Source organism: Sus scrofa, chromosome 18, assembly GCF_054392235.1.
Source record: "Sus scrofa isolate SSC_HxYL_T2T_F1_AM1 chromosome 18, Sscrofa_HxYL_maternal_Yorkshire_Landrace_v2.0, whole genome shotgun sequence".
NCBI classification, from domain to species: Eukaryota; Metazoa; Chordata; class Mammalia; order Artiodactyla; family Suidae; genus Sus; species Sus scrofa.
This window is the reverse complement of record NC_139400.1, coordinates 22706844-22724467: the sequence shown is the minus strand read 5'-3', so window position 1 is coordinate 22724467 and position 17624 is coordinate 22706844. Positions and strand designations below refer to the sequence as shown.

The window sequence follows — 17624 nt, the reverse complement described above, 5'->3', positions numbered from 1 at the left end:
TCTATTTTCTCAATGAACTAAAAGCAGGTCCATCAACTGAGAGTGACTATGAGGAGGAGGGTTGGAAGTCTAATGAGAAAGACCAGAGTATAAACTAAGTCATCTAGGAAAAGGGAAACCAAATAGACTAAGGAAAGAGACTATGACTGCCAGGCAATATTAAGGGTCTTTCCGTAACTTTCAGTCTTTAGCTACACAGACGCAGACATGAAGTACTCAAAAGAATTTAACTTGCCTTAAGGTTGTGCCAAGTAAATATGAAGAAGTAAGAAAGGAGCAAGACAGCTGAGGGCAACGAAAGGACTGAACATAATGACTGATCACTAGGTAATGAATGTACACTAGGTAAGAAGGAGAAAAAGAAATTAAGGGGGGCAAAGGACAGTGCAAAGAGAATAGAATCTGTGGACTGGAGGTCCTAATGACAGTAAGATTGTTCAGTTGGATAATATGCAAAAGGAGCTGAAAGGACAGATGTAGTCAGAGGAGGTTTGCATGAACTGAAAACCATGAGGAAGACAGGGATTTCAAGTGTAAGATACGACACTGAATGTTGGCTGAGATAGGGTAGAGGGCAAGATCATTAAAGAAGAATTAGAGAACTTAAGAAGTCACAGCAATAGAAGTGATAGATGGTATATGTTGAAATTATCAAGAATTTTAAAAGGGACAGTGTTACCAAGAATGAGAGTAAACTAATAGCTAAAAATGAAGAAAAGATGAGTAACTCACAGTGCAATAGATGCTGGCAAACGTAAGAGTTTATGAATAAACCTAGGTTCCTTTTCAACTCCTTTTCAAGGGAGGATGTCAGAATGGGAATTGTAGTCTTAAATCTCAGTGCATAGGATTCCTCACTGACCCTTGAGGATAGCATATAAGAAAAAAAAAAAAAAAAAAGTATAGCCAATACACATGAAGATCACAGAGGAAGCAGTATCAGAAACGCAGGAAGTAAAGGAAATACTCAGAAAATTTTGCTGATGACAGAAGTAAAAAGATAATAAACATGCAGAACCTTGTGGGAATTAAATGTGAGACAGGATGAACAGTCACCTGGGAGAATGGCAGTAACTGACATAAAAAGGGATAAAAGATATAACGAGATTAGTCCTGATGGACTTTAGGCAAGCAATAGTGTCAAGGCTGTGACTGCTGGAGAGAGGAATAAAGGATCAGAACTCCCCGTGAATGGAACACAAGAGTTTGGGAAGCACTGCTCTTTGTCCCAGTACAAAGGTCTATCCCCTCACCTCTAATAATGTCTTATAAGAAAACCAAAATGTACTTGTGAGGTTTCAGAGTTTTTAAAAATTAATGATATAAAGAGGTTAGAACAGTTCCTAAATTCTAATAAGCACAGAGATATAAGCCTTTATTTGCTAATCAAATATAATTATTATAGCAAAAAAAAAAGAGAGAGATGCATTTTATATTTTTCTTTCTTCAGCTATTTGGGCTTCCAGGTGATTTCTAGGAAAACCAGCACCAAAATGGACTCAGAAAACCCATTTGAGAGGAGAAAGTCTCTGAGATCAACTTCTATGTAGGGTCCATCAATCTCAGAAAACTGGGGAATTCCCGAAGTGGCACAGCAGAAATGAATCCAACTAGGAACCATGAGGTTGCAGTTCGATCCCTGGCCTCGCTCAGTGGGTCAAGGATCTGGTGTTGCCATGAGCTGTGGTGCAGGTTGCAGAGGCAGCTTGGATCTGGCATTGCTGAGGCTGTGGCATAGGTCGGCAGCTGTAGCTCCAATTCAACCCCTAGCCTGGGAACCTCCATATGCCTCGGGTGCAGCCCTAAAAAGCAAGAAATAATAATAATAATAAAATAAAATCTCAGAAAACTGGCTCTCCTCCAAAAATGTATCACCACCAGCATTTAAACTGATTTCCCCATTCATCCTACTCCAACGGTAAAATGATTTATTCATTCAACAAGCATATACTGAGCACCTACTACATACCAAGCACTATTCCCAGACCCTGGAACATATCAAGGAAGAAACATTCCCACCCTAGTAGATGGAGATTGACAACACATAGTATATATAACAATGAGTGGATCATATGATATGTTTGAAGATAAGTATTACAGAAAAAAAAGTAAAACAATGCAAATATTAGAGGAGAGAGGTCTGGATATGAACTGTAAATAAATAGGATGGACCTTACTAAAAAGGATATCATTTGAACAAAGGTCTGTCTGAAGGAGCTGAGACAGCTTTGCGGCATTTAGAAAAGTGTTCTCCAGGCAGAGGGGACATTCAGAGGAAAGGTTCTAAGGCTTTTCCATTTAGTTCCTACTACTACTTGGCAATAATTAATTATTTTTCTATTTCTTCTCTTCTAGCATCCAATCCTACTCTCTACCTCACTGCAGTGGATAATAATAATAGCTACCATTTACCAAATGTTTATTACATATCAAGCATTGTTCTGTTTTAAAAAGATTAAATAATTTAACAGATCTATAAAATAACAAAGATCTATGAACAAAACAGATCTACATAGATCTCCATCATTTATAAGGGAGAAAGCTGAAGCACAAAAACATTAAGCAACTTTCTCCAAGATTACAGAGTTAGCAAGTGGCAGAGCCCTGATGCAGCATGTATAAGCCTTCTATACTGTTAAACTTACGAACATTCAGTACAAAGACTACCTCAAGTTTTCTCATTTCTAATAAATAAAATCTCTCATATTACACATTCATTATAATCTGACCTCTTGACATTTTCACAGTCATTACCTATCATTGAATAGTCTTTACCTACAGTCTCCACTTACCATCTTTCTTAATCCCCCATCTTCCCCCATCTGATTTATATTCCCAGTCTATGAAATTGCTCTAATGTGGTTAGTGATCATCACACTATAAACCAAAGGATTTTATTCTCATTTTCCTTGAATGCAGCACTATTATGTTAATTCTTTTTTTTCTTCTTCTTGAAATAGAAACGATACCATCGTGGATCTTATCCCTGTGACTTCTCTCCCTCTTCCTTTGTTTTCTTAGACATATTTTTCTGTCTTTCTTTCACCTCTCCAATTATTCCTTTAATAATACTGTTTTCACTTCTACCTCTTAAAGGTAGGGATTCCAAAGTTTTAGTTTCCTTTTTGCAAGTCTCTGTTACCTCAGTCTCTCTTAAGGTTCATTCATCCAATAAGTATTTATTGAACACCTACTATCTACTAGGCACTGTTTGCATCACTTTGGACAGATCAGTGATCAGAACAGACCAAAATATTTTTATATCCACATAAAATCAAATAATTCTAGGCTACCAAGGACACTCAAAACCATCTTCCCCTGGAGTTCCCTCCTTCATCCATGGCACAGTAGATTAAAGATCCAGTGTTGATTAAAGAATCACTGTGACTCTGGTTACAGCTGGGGTACAGGTTCCATTCCTGACCCAGGAACTTCTGCATGCCATGGGCATGGCCAAACAAACAAACAAAAAATTCTTCCCAAAAAATATCTCCCCGGAGTTTCCACTGTGGCACAGTGGGTTACGGATCTAAAACTGCCTCTGAATCACAGGTTCAATCCCCTGCCCGGTACAGTAGGTTAAGGATTTTGCATTGCCACAGTTGTGGCATAGGTAGCAGCTGTGGCTCAGATTTGATCCTGTCCCAGGAACTTTCATATGTCACAGGTACAGCCAAATAAATAAATAAATCTTCCCTTAAATAGTATTTTATTTTATTTTATTTATTTATTTATTTTTTTTGTCTTTTTGCTATTTCTTTGGGCCGCTCCCGCGGCATATGGAGGTTCCCAGGCTAGGGGTCGAATCGGAGCTGTAGCCACCGGCCTACGCCAGAGCCACAGCAACGCGGGATCCGAGCCGCATCTGCAACCTACACCACAGCTCACGGCAACGCCGGATCCTTAACCCACTGAGCAAGGGCAGGGACCGAACCCGCAACCTCATGGTTCCTAGTCGGATTCGTTAACCACTGCGCCACGACGGGAACTCCCCTTAAATAGTATTTTAAACACATCGCTCTCTTGACTAAAAATTTGCAATGACTGCATGACCTTTTTTTTGTTTTAAATTTTACTGGAGTAAGCTCCCTTTGATGCAGTGGGTTAAGGATCTGGCTTTGCTGCAGCTGTGGCACAGGCTACAACTGTGGTGCAGGTTTAATTCCTATCCCATGAACTTCCACATGCTGTGGATGCAGCCAAAAATAAATTGGAATACAGCTGCTTTACAGTGTGTTTAGTTTTTAAGTGTACACCAAAGTGAATCAGTTGTGTGTGTATATCTAGATATATACATATATATCCACTCTTTTTCAGATTCTTTTCTCATATAGATTACTATAGAATACTAAGTAGAGTTCCCTGTGATATACAGCAGGTTCTTGTTAATTATCTTTTTTATATATAATACTGTATATGTATTAATTTTAAACTCCTAATTTATCCCTTTCCCCATATTTCTAAGTTTGATTTTGAGATCTATGAGTCTGTTTTGCTTTGTACATTAATTTGCATCATTTTTATTAGATTCTACATATAAATGATATCACATGATGTTTGTTTTTCTCTGACTTAGTTCACTTAGTATGATAGTCTCTAAGTGCATCCATGTTGCTGCAAATGGCATTATTTCATTCTTTTTATGGTTGAATAATATTCCACTCTACATATGTACGTACATCTGCTTTATCCATTTCTCTGTTGATGAACATTTAGGTTGTTTTCATGTCTTGGCTATCATAAATAGTGTTGCAATGAATATATCTTTTCTAATTATGGTTTTCTCCAGATAGATGCCCAGGAGTAGGACTGCTGGATCACATGGTAGTTCTATATTTAGTTTTTTGGGGGGTTGGCCACATTTGCAGCACATATAAGTTCCTGGGCCAGGGATCGAATCCAAGCCACAGCTGTGACCTATACCACAGCTGTGGCAAGGCCAGATCCTTAACCCACTGTTTCACGGTAGGAACTCCCTATATTTAATTTTTTAAGGAATCTCCATACTGTTCTTCATAGTGGTTGTTGCAATTTACATTCCCATTAACAGTGCTGGAGGGTTCCCTTTTCTCCATACCCTCTCCAGCATTTAGTGTTTGTAGACTTTTTGATGATGGCTATTCTGAATAGGGTGAGGTGATACCTTACTGTAGTTCTGACTGGCATTTTTCTAATAATTAGTGATGTTCAGCATCTTTTTATGTGCTTATTGGCCATCTATCTGTCTTCTCTGGAGAAATGTCTATTTAGATCTTCTGCCCATTGTGTGTGTGTGTGTGTGTTTTGCCTTTTCTGGGGCCCCTCCCACAGCATATGGAGGTTTCCAGGCTAGGGGTCGAATCGAAGCTGTTGCTGCCAGCCTACGCCAGAGCCACAGCAACACGGGATCAGAGCCTCGTCTGTGACCTACACCACAGCTCACAGCAATGCCAGACCCTTAACCCACTGAGCAAGGCCAGGGATCGAACCCGCAACCTCATGGTTCCTAGTCTGATTCATTAACCACTGAGCCACGACAGGAACTCCATTCTGCCCAATTTTTGATTGGGTTGTTGTTTTTTTTATATATTGAGCTGCATGAGTTGTTTGTGTATTTTGGAGATTAATCCCTTGGCAGTTGCTTCATTTGCAAATATTTTCTCCCATTCTATGGGTTGTCTTTTCATTTTGTTTATGATTGCAATGATTCCCCTCTTATTAACAACACCTAAATTTCTCTGTCTTATTTCAACACACTCTATAAATTATTTTCTATCACACTTATCCAGGTTCATTTCCCATTACTCCTTGATTGAAAAAAAAACTCCAAGTAAGTCAGTCCTTTGATTACCCCCTAAAACACATTATTGTGTTTCCAGCTGGTCAAATAACTACTGAAAACATACATCTACTACTGAGACATAAAGAAGTATACTGAATAAAAAGATAAGTTTTCAAAAATAGATGTTTTTTTATTCTTTCAAATGTATAAAGATAGCAAACAGGGCTTACTATGTGCCAAACACTATTCCAAGAACTTTACATATATTGTCATTTATTCTACATAACAATCCTAATAGCTCCATTATGGAAGCTGAGGCCAAGACTGGGTAAAGTAACCTGCCCTAGGTCTGACAAGGAGTAGGTGGTAGAGCCAAGAGTCACACTCAAATAAGTCTGATTCCATACTAAACTAGGTACACCCAGTGGAAGCAGTAAATAAAAATAGGGGGAATTTAAAGGCCTGGCACAGAAGTCTACAGGCTAATGAAAAGTATGTTCAACCATTAAAAAAAAAATCATTTAAGTTATCCCCTTACTCCAAGAGCAGTATTTCCTCTAATATAATGCCAAGTTTTTAAAATTGCAGATTAGCAGTACATAATATAAAAAGCATAATCTGGAGTTCCCGTGGTGGCGCAGTGGTTAACGAATCCGACTAGGAACCATGAGGTTGCGGGTTTGGTCCCTGGCCTTGCTCAGTGGGTTAACGATCTGGCGTTGCCGTGAGCTGTGGTGTAGGTTGCAGACGCGGCTCGGATCCTGCGTTGCCGTGGCTCTGGCGTAGGCCGGAGGCTACAGCTCCGATTCGACCCCTAGCCTGGGAACCTCCATATGCCTCGGGAGCGGCCCAAAGAAATAGCAAAAAGACCAAAAAAAAAAAAAAAAAGCATAATCTGTAAACACAAACACATCATATATTATTCAGAGTTCTCCAATGCTGCTGAAAATATTTGCTAGGCATGACAAAAAAAAAATATATATAGGGCAACACATGACTAACAAATGTTCTTTTGTTAGGATGACTACATTAAAGTACTTTACCGCTATACTTGTTTTCAATAGGATCAAATAGAATTAATACAATGCAGGGAAGGTAACTACCTTAAAAAAAGCTTTACTTTTGATGAGCAAAATTCACATAGAGGACTAGTCCAGCAGGGCAGAAAAGATTTTAGTAGAAGCAAGAAATTCCAAAAAAATTACCACTAAACATCTAACATATACCTACCACCAACTCTATGGCTAAAGGACCTTTTATTTTTTATTTATTTATTTTTCTTTTTGTTTTCTGTCCTTTTTTTAGGGCCATACCCACACATATGGAGGTTCCCAGGCTAGGGGTCTAATCGGAGCTGTCACTGCCTGCCTACACCAGAGTCACAGCAATGCCAGATCTGAGCCATGTCTTTGACCTACACCACAGCTCACAGCAAGGTGGGATCCTTAACCCACTGAGCAAGGCCAGGGATCGAACCTGCAACCTCATGGTTCCTAGTCGGATTTGTTTCCGCTGCACCACAACGGGAACTCCTAAAGGACCTTTTTAGAAGTTTCTACAGAAGTTCCAAATGCAGTAAAGAAGCCAGTGCCATCAATGCCTGAGGCAAAATGCACCATAGCACTATTAGAATCTAAAGTCTTCCACTATACTTTCTGCCTCTCCTCCCTTTTCCTAGGTTTACAATACACCTACCCTCCTAGCTACTCAAGACATCCCCAAAGCTACTCACATGAAAAGGAGTCCCTCCCAAAAATGTTTTGAATAAAAGTAAGCAAAATATTGATATTGTGAGATTAATTCAAGCTATTAAAACCTGGGAGAGGAGTTCCCGTCGTGACGCAGTGGTTAACGAATCTGACTAGGAACCATGAGGTTGCGGGTTTGGTCCCTGCCCTTGCTCAGTGGGTTAAGGATCCGGCGTTGCCGTGAGCTGTGGTGTAGGTTGCAGACACGGCTCAGATCCCGCGTTGCTGTGGCTCTGGCGTAGGCCGGTGGCTACAGCTCCGATTAGACCCCTAGCCTGGGAATCTCCATATGCCGCGGAAGCGGCCCAAGAAATAGCAAAAAGACAAAAAAAAAAACAAAAACAAAAAAACAAAAAACAAAAAAACCTGGGAGAGATTTTTGAAGTGTGGAGCCATTTTCTCCTTTTCCCACCACTACCCACTGTGACATGTTTAAGTGGCTCCACACTCCAAGGCATTAAGTTAAAAGACCTTGGGGGAAAGAATGGACTGGCAGCTACCAGTGAAGATATTCTCAAATACTAAGGTTCTCCTATACTGCATATTTGCTATCTACTTCCTTGGAACATAAACTGGGAGGCAAAGAGAAGCAGCAGAGTCCTCCTCACGATTCTCCTGCATAGAGTTCCCGTTGTGGCTTATCAGGTTAAGAACTTGACAGAATGTCCCTGAGGATGTGGGTTCGATCCCAGGCCTCACTCAGTGGGTTCAGGATCCAGCACTGCCACAAGCTGTGGTATAGGTTGCAGATTCATCTTGGATCCGGTGTGGCTGTGGCTGTGGCGTAGGCCAGCAGCTGCACCTCTAACTCAACCTCTAGTTCAGGAACTTCCATATGCCACAAGAGTAGCAGTAAAAAGGGGGAAAAAAAAAGATTCTCTTGCATAAAGGGGATCTCAGTTCACTCTTAAATCCAGACCTAAAATACTAAAGGCTCTGTTAAACATACCCAAAGAGAATGCAATAGCTTTCTATCTAGTGACCATATTAGATAGCACACATAACCCGCTAAATAAAGGAAAAAGTGTCAGAAATAGCTCCGTCACACTGCCAGGATTAAAGGGGCTTTAAGATAGAGGGAATGTCAACAAAAAAAGTTATTTCTCAACAATGCACTATACTGAATTATCATCTTTATCCTTACTAGCACATACCCAAAGAGTCCATGGCATTGTGGTAGGTGATACCTTTCATAGTAATAGGTAAGAAAATGACCGGTACATTAAAATAAATTTAATTTTGAAATTTTAAGCTTGAAATGACTGCAGACTCAACTGTGAGAATTCTTAAGATCCACATGCTAAAATATTGTTGAAAGGGAATACATGCGATACTGAGGGAAGTAGGAAGAAAATAAACAGCAATACAAAACTACTCATCTACTGGCGTTCCCATCATGATGCAGTGGAAATGAATCCTGACTAGGAACCATGAGGTTTCGGGTTTGATCCCCGGCCTCACTCACTGGGTTAAGGATCCAACGGTTGTGGTGAGCTGTGGTGTGGGTTGCAGACACTGTTCATATCTGGCGTTGCTGTGGCTGTGGTGTAGGCCGACAGCTGTAGCTCCGATTAGACCCCTAGCCTGAGAACCTCCATATGCCATGAGTGCAGTCCTCAAAAAAAAAAAAAAAAAAAAAAAAACCCAAAACCAAAAAAACCACAAAATTACTCATCTACTATTTACAAAGCCAGAAATAAGAAATCCACTTTTTCTCCCTGCTGTAAGGTAAAAAATGAAATTATCCTTCACAAAGCAAAGCAAGCAAGCCATCCAGAAATCACAATAGACAAAGAAAGATGGCTTAATGAAGAGTCAACAAGGCAAAACAAAGAAAAGAACTTCAAGGATCTCAGAACTTTGAAAAAAAAAATCCAAATAAAACAAATACAGTCATTAAACAGGGCTGGTTAACCAGATCTGTTTTTAATAATAACTTTACAAAACAAAGTATATAAAAGTAAATAAAATAATAAACTTTTGGGAGTTCCTACTGTGGCTCAGTGGTAATGAACTGACTAGTATCCATGAGGACTCAGGTTCAATCCCTGGCCTCACTAAGTGGATTAAAAGATCCAGTGCTGCTGTGAGTTGTGGTGAAAGTCACAGATGTGGCTTGGACCCCGAAATGCTGTGGTTGTGGCTATGACTGGCAGCTGCAGCTCTGATTCCCTAGCCTGGGAATTTCCATACTCTGCACCTGCAGCCCTGGAAAAAAAAAAAAAAATGAATGAACTTTCACTTAAAAATGTCCCTACATTCTTCTTTGGCCTACTGATCTATCCTTATCCATCCTTAAGGGAGCTTGGGGCTGACAATATTAGTGCCCTACTTCAACAGAATTTTCTGTCATTCCTTCTGCTTTAATCAGGTCATTATTAAATTTTAAAGATACCCACTAATATATACTAGTTACAAGCTGTTCAAATGTACATTCCCTAATATTCCTTCTGAACGCACACACATCAGAAGCAGATGAGGCATAAATTTCTCTTTTACAAATGAAGTATGATTTATCGCATTATCATGTAATAAAGATTTTCCTTTTTTTCCAAACTCTTATTCCCCAGTGAATACATACCTAAAATTACTTGAAAAGATTGGTAGCTATTTTCTGCTGAAATTTTTTGGGATTATTATTTGAGTAATCATGCATCACTTTTGTTCCAAAACCTGGGCTCGGTTAACAAACTGCAATTTACTATCAAAGACAAATTGACTACATTTCTTCAGTTCTCATTCTCCAAAACCTTGGTGTCATTTCTGGATATAAAGGACCGAAGATAAGACAGACTCAATTAGCTGCCAAATCCTATAGAATTTCCACATCAACATCTCTCAGATGCCCCCTTACCTCAGTGGCCTACTCATTAATTTTCCCACTCAACTCAACTTGTCAAGCCCAAAATATGCTGCATAGTACCAAAAGAGAAATCCTTCTAAAGAGCACTTTCGTTATATCATCTCCTGCCCCCAACCAGCTTCTACTGGGCTCCTTACCATGTAGCAGAACAGATTCAACCTGACACTGAATACACCTCATAATCTAGCCCTATTCTAGTATACCACCTTCTCTGACACAATTCTCAGAAATTAACACTTTATTCCACTAAGATCAGACTAACAACTCTCTCACATCACGCTGGTCTCCACCAATGTGTTTGCCCCTGCTTTCATGCCCTGCCATCCTACATACTATGGAATGTATGGAATGTTCTCCTCCTGAAGATACTCTGCCTATGCACACAGTACATATTTTTTATTCAGGCCCCACTATCTCAAGGAAGCCCTACAACTTTAATATGAAAATATCCCTATACTAACATACTAGACTCAGACTTAAGTATCAAACCATTGATAATGCTAGTTATATTACTAAAGTATACCCAACAAGATAATAAACTCTTGGAAGAGGTTGGGCCATTTCCCAAAAAGTAGATCCATATAAGTACTCAAAGACGATCTGACAAATTGATTGAATAATCCCAATTTTTAAAATCAAGGATATTTTAGGTGAAAAGAGTTCTAAAACAAATGAAATAACTGTGATGATAAAGATTTGCTTCAAAATAGTCCAGGTCAAACAAGAGGGGGACAAGGAAAAAACTAAGTGGGGACATAGCTGAACCCCGACTGGCTATGAGTTGATGATCTCTGAAGTGAACTACATAGTGGTTTGTATCTACTTTTCCTTAAAATGTTTCACATAAGTTTTTTTTTTTTTAATACTAATAATGTCTTTACTGAATTTTTTTGGTCTTTTTAGGGCCGCAACTGTGTCATATGGAGGTTCCCAGGCTAGGGGTCCAATCCTAGCTGAAGCCGCCAGCCTATGCCACAGCCACAGAAATGCAGGAAGCAGGATCCGAGCCACGTCTCCGACCTACACCTACACAGTTCACGTCAACGCCAGATCCTTAACCCACTGAGCAAGGGCAGGGATTGAACCATGTCCTCATGGATGCTAGTCGTGTTTGCTAACTGCTGAGCCACAACAGGAACTCCCTTTACTGAATTTTAAATTGCAAAACTAAGATATATTGTTAACACTTTCCTTTACCCAACAAATACCTAGGTAGGTCCTCATTTACTGTAAGAAGAAAGATCTAATTTGACAGGGAACTTGTTAAGATTCTGATTCTAAGGACTGAAAAACATGTTTAAGAAATTTCAGATATTTGGCTTAATGACACTGTGTTTGTTTCTACTAAGGAATACTCCACCCCTTTCATATTCCAGTCTATAACTATTTTTTAAAATTCAATCACTATTTCTCTACATCATCATTCGCTAGTTCCTCCCATTAGCAGTAATACAACACCTACTATCTTTTTTTTTTTTTTTTTTTTTTTGTCTTTTTATGGCCACACCCACAACATATGGAAGTTCCTGGGCTGGGAGTCAAAATCAGAGCTGCAGTTGCCGGCCTATACCACCACCTATGTCACAACCATTTGGGATTTAAGCCACAATTGTGAGCTACGCTGCAGCTTGCAGCACTGCCAGATCTTAACCCACTGGGTGAGGCCAGGGATCAAACCCACATCCTCATGGATACTAGTCGAGTTCTTAACTCACTGAGCCACAACAGGAACTTCCAACTATCATTTTTTTTTTTTTTTTTTTTTTGTCTTTTGTCTCTTTAGGGCCACACCTGCGGCATATGGAGGTTCCCAGGCTAGGGGTCTAATCTGAGCTATAGCTGCAGGCCTACATCACAGCCACAGCAACACCAGATTCGAGCCTCGTCTGCGACCTACACCACAGCTCTCAGCAATGCTGGATCTTTAACCCACTGAGCAAGGGCAGGGATCAAACCTGCAATCTCATGATTCCTAGCCAGATTCATTTCCGCTGTGCCATGACGGGAACTCTGCCAACTATCTTTAAATATTGGCATTTTATTCTTCTAATTACACTTTTTTTTTTGCCTTGACTTTTTTCCCAAACTAGTGTTAGGCATACATAGAAATCAATCTGATTATTTTGATTTCCCCTTCTTATTTTCTCTAAATATTCACGAGGTGAGGTTTTAATTACCATAACAAAAAAAAAAACTGATTGTGAACAGATATCTGATATATGTAATATATACAAATAGCAATGTTTATCCCAATAGCAATACATTATCTGCCCCTCAACCAAAGCAATTAATGTTTAAAACAGGACAATTCTCTTGTATAAAGAGAGTTTAGGAATAATGAAACCATTCTCATAAAATCCTGGGTGAAAAATTAAGTCACACTCAAACTGCCTTGCACTTACTTAAAGTTTCATTTTCCTAGCAAGTAAAAGCACTCATCTTCTTTTTAGTAGCATGTAATTTCCCTCTTCTAGTAAAAGGAAAACTGCTATAGAAAAGCTAATCTAAGAGGTCAAAATAGCGCTGAAATTTCTCTACTATAAAACTATTTTATGATTTTAAAATAATAAAAGAATGTGACAAAGCCCACTGGATTAAAATTACTACACTTGAAAAAGTTTCACCACACAATCTTTTCTAATAAAGAAAGCCACAAAATAATTAGATTAAAAATAATTCTGAAAGAAGCTCTTTCAGAAAACCACTAAATATGGGATTAAAGGTCCTACTTATCTTCTTTCATTGCATCACAAAATGAGTTAATTATGACATCTTTATAACTTGTGTACCCTCAACTTTTAAGAAAAAAAAAATTACTCTTTAAAGTATCAGGGATATTGCCACATTTTAGGTAAGAATGGACCTTTGCAGATTTTTCCTAATATTCTCTGAGGTAACACAAAATCTTTAAAATCTCAAAATGTGTTAACAAGTTTTATCCAATACATGCTATTCCAGTGGGATGAAAACCATTTACAAGTTCTATTTAGATTAAGAAATCCTTTGAGAAAAAGTATGCAGTACATTCTAGTTATATACTATTTCTAGAGCACTAAAAATCTCTATAACCTATTTCCCTACTGTTTTTCTTTAGAACCAACTCAGCGGAATGTAACTTCCTTCACAAAAAGTCAGGACAATACAGAAAACTAAATGACAGAAAACTAATTGAATTTTCAGCAGAGGCTTAAGTTTTCACAAATTAAAACTTCCTATGTCACTTGAATGGTCTGTAAAAATAATAACACTGCGTTCGTTAAAACAGAATAAATTGAATACGATTTGCAATCACCAAAAAGAAAAAACAAAACAAAACTGTTTTAAAGGAGGACTATAGCTTAACCTTAAAGACAAGAGTAGTGAAGGAGAAAGGGAAGATTTCTAAAATCATACTGCTTAAACTGAGAAGATTATTTTTACATTCTCTTAACACATGTAACATCGTTTTTAAAATAAAATTGCCCTAAACCAAGAGAGCTCATCCTTAAGCAGTGCCCTCTTTCTTTTACAAAGTAATGAACTGCAAGTTATCACTAGTGCTCCCATTTAGACTAAAGTTGAAGAGCATTACAAAACAATTTCTCTGCATCTTTGTCATTTGATTATAACTGTCTCATCCTAATAAAATTAAACATTTGTCAACAAACTTTATGAGAACAAATTTTATAATTCAACCTTAAGTAACTCATATGCAAAAACCTTCTTTGAGAAATAATCTATCCGTTTGAAGAATTCAACTACTGAACCTGTCAGAAAATATTCCAAACTATCAAAAAACAAAACAAAACCAAACCCCAGGAAATTATGAAGCTGCAATGTTCGTAATGTTACATCTAAAAACTTAAACCATACAAAAATATTTTGAAATCTCAGCTACCTATTTCCTATTAAAATGTCAAAGAACTTGAGCTATCTTCTTTAAATGTGTTAAAGATACCAAAGTAAATTCATTTTGACTTCAGAGTGCTGAAACCAAGAATTTGATGATTGCAGGAAAATAGTATGGAGTGAAGAAAATTACTTGAGAATGTTTTTAGTGAAGCAAAGTATCTTTACAAAAGAAAAGATGTATTAAAATCATTTCCCTCTTCTGCCAAACAGTTCTCTCCTAGAACACACTGCTTACAATTCAGCCAAGTATGACTGCCAAGGGTTTCTAAACCTGTGTGTTAGGATTATTCAAAGTGGAAAGCTTCTCCATCAGTTCAAAGAAAATTAAATATATTTTTTGCTTAGAGTTGAAGATCAATTGTATTAAATATATTCCTACTGATAAACTAAATATTAATAATACTTAAAAAAAATCTCAGGTTACAACTTAGGACAAGGTTTGCTATATAAATTGCTTCCAATTCTCAGAACGGTAGGAATTTATTTAGTTTCCACAATTTGAGCCTTAAGTGGCTGAAAGGAAAAATGAAGTTTCATAAACAGCTTTACTAACCTCAGCTGACACTTGATAAAACAGACCATTTATCATAATCAAGTGAATATAATGCCAAATGTAAGATTCCTCAAGTATTACAGATAAAATTTGTAAAAATCACATTAATACAGTAATGCCCAAAAGTGATTAAAAAGGCAGCTATATGTATTTACATTTATACTTGAGGTATTATTACTTTCGCAAATAAGAGGTATATTGCTGCATGAGATTACTACTATGACTTTTAATATTTTTACATATATCTTAAGAACACAATGTTTTATGTTTAAACTTGAGCTGTACATATCTGATCTATGTAATTCTGTTTGCTGTTCTGATAATTCTTTATTTCACAGCAGTCTGATTATAGCAAAAGCTCCCTCTTCCCATTATGCCATTAATCAGTACATCTCAATTTAGCTTTCACCAAAACAGACATCATAAGCCATTCTTGACTTCTAGTTTTCTGCTTTTTAATATAAATACTAATGACAATGAATGCCACCAAATGCACATATGTGCAGAGTTTGCCATTTCTTTTTCCAGTCTCCTTCTTTTCTATGGAAAAAATGAGCGATTTAGTTTTGAAAATCAATTTTTCTTTTGCATACACACCTAGTGGTTTTCAAGAGAAGATAATTTACTCAGATACCTACCGTCCTAGAAATATTAAAAGAAAGAACTTTCCAAATCCAAAAATATTAGGTAGATCTGATATAATCTGGAGAGGAAATTTCCACTCAAACTATAAATAAAATGTCATCAATTAAGCTGCACATCAATAAAACTCACTGAGCCAATAATCAATTCTCAATTTGGAAGGGTTCTGTAGCCCACATAAAACCTGCATATAATCAAACTACCACTGTTAATTTGCTTGCGGAGTTCACAGATAAATTTGGTTGTGTGCCAGATTTATCTTATTTTGAAATGCCTAGGCTAATATTTGTTGGTGTAATCAGAGCCCACATTAAGTGTCCTGGGGAGAGGCAATTCAGAAGAACGCTAGACAGCATGGAGAAACCGGTTCAAAATGAAAAGAGAAAGAAGGGGGAAAAAAGCCAAAAAGCAAAAACAAAAAGTCCCAACAGAGCGAATAATCCACAACCAGATCCCTGGAAACAAAACGAAGACGTTCCTCTCCGGGGCAGCCTGAATAAACGATCTTCACTCACAATGTTTAATAGTATCCTACCTCACTTCATTCACTTCCCAACTTCCTTGACTTCTCGGGGGCCAACACGGGGCATCCCTTTTTTTTTTTTTTTTTTTTTTTTTTTTTTTTTCTGGAAGTGTATGTTGAAAGAATCTGTATAGCAAAGAGGGAAGGAACGGACAATACCCAAGAAAGCTGTGAAACAGGTGGGTTAGTACAAGCAGCAGCGTAATCTAGATACTTTAAGGGGCAGCTTTAAAATGACAGATGTGGTTAAAGGAAAGACTGCAAATCGGAAGAAGCTCTAAGGGTAGCAGGTAGGCTGAGGGCTAAAAGCAAGCACGAGAGGGGGGCAAAGGCTAACTCCAGAGTGGTAGCAGGGAGCAAAAAACAAGCAGCAGCACGAGTGGGCAACGAGCAGTGGGATTAATGAGCAGCAGCAACACAGGTCAGAGTGGAAGTGATGGCTTTGGTCTTGGGAGACGGGGGCCACTGGGAAAGGACGTCAGAGGGGCGAAAGGGGGCTGGGAAAACAAGGAGTCCTGAGACCGAAGATTTCTTGCCCCTACAAAAATGTAGGGGAGAGCGTTGAAGACGAGCAGCCTCCTCGGCTGCCCAATTAAAGAGATTTTCAAAGCAGTCGGTGCTCGCCGCCGCGCTGCCTTCTGCCCCGCTCCCTTTTCCTGGTGGTAACTGCTGTGGCGTAGAGGGAAGAGGGAGGAAGAGGAGGAGGAGGAGGAAGACCAAGAAGGAGGAGGGTGAAGATGAGGCGGGGGGTGGGGAGAAAGGGGGGTGCGGCCTGCACAGTCCCAGCGAAGCCTCCGCTCTCTCGTAGCCGGTCAACCCCGGGTTTCCCCTAAGCCCAGCCCCGCATAGACTCACCCGCCTGCCTTGCCTCGCTTTTCCCTTAGCCGACTCCACGCGGTGCCGCGTCCTCACAAGAAACCACTGAACGAGTGTCGGGGAAAAAACTCTTCAGAACCGGGCCTGATTGCCTCAGCGAGTCCGACCTTTACGGCTGAGAGGGAGACTCTCAGCTTTCGGTGGGTTCCACAGCCAGACGGGCCACCATCTTACATTAGGGTAAGACTCCTCCGGCCTCCCGTGCGCAGGCGCACGCCGATCCGGCCAGGAGGGGCGGGGGAGGGGCGGGAGGAGCGGCCGGCGGCCGGTCCCGCAGCACCCTGGGAGTTGTAGTCCTCGGAGGGTAACCGCCCAGCTGCAAGCCGGGAATTGAAGTTCTCACTCGGAGGGCGGACCGGATCGCCTACCTCACGTGGTTGCCACACTACTGCCTTTCTTCGTGTTTTGCTTCCTTTTCGGCCCGGTGCTGCTTCTCTTGTCATTTGGTCGGCGGCCTTCGTTAGCGGTTCCGTTTCCTCGGTGTTGCTCAAATATGGGAAACCAGAACTCGCGGCGGGCGTAACCAATTTGGGGGAGCTGAGACCTTCTCTTTTCTGACCCCGCCTACCGTAGGTATTAAAGGAGGCAGGGTAGAGGCAGGTGGAAGGTAGGAGGGGCGCGGGATTTGATCTAGGGTGGGAATTGGATACTGAATTGGCATCTGCTTGTGGAAGGTGAATGTTAACTCGTTTCCCCTGTTTGTGCATTTTGGAGCCACCACCCTTGATCCGATCTTCACCATGAATCTCCAGTGAAAAGATACTCTA

General features: G+C 39.5%; 1 protein-coding gene across 8 annotated transcripts in view; it reads right to left on the bottom strand.

Annotated features, from left to right (window-relative positions):
- CNOT4 (CCR4-NOT transcription complex subunit 4) overlaps positions 1-17050 on the bottom strand; it is a 159286-nt gene extending 142236 nt beyond the window's left edge. For all 8 annotated transcript variants that reach the window (XR_014833736.1, XR_014833737.1, XR_014833738.1 and 5 more), the window contains exon 1: positions 16837-17050. The gene's annotated coding sequence lies outside the window, so the exon portion shown is untranslated. The remainder of the gene's footprint in view (positions 1-16836) is intronic.
- Positions 17051-17624: the final 574 nt, after the last annotated feature.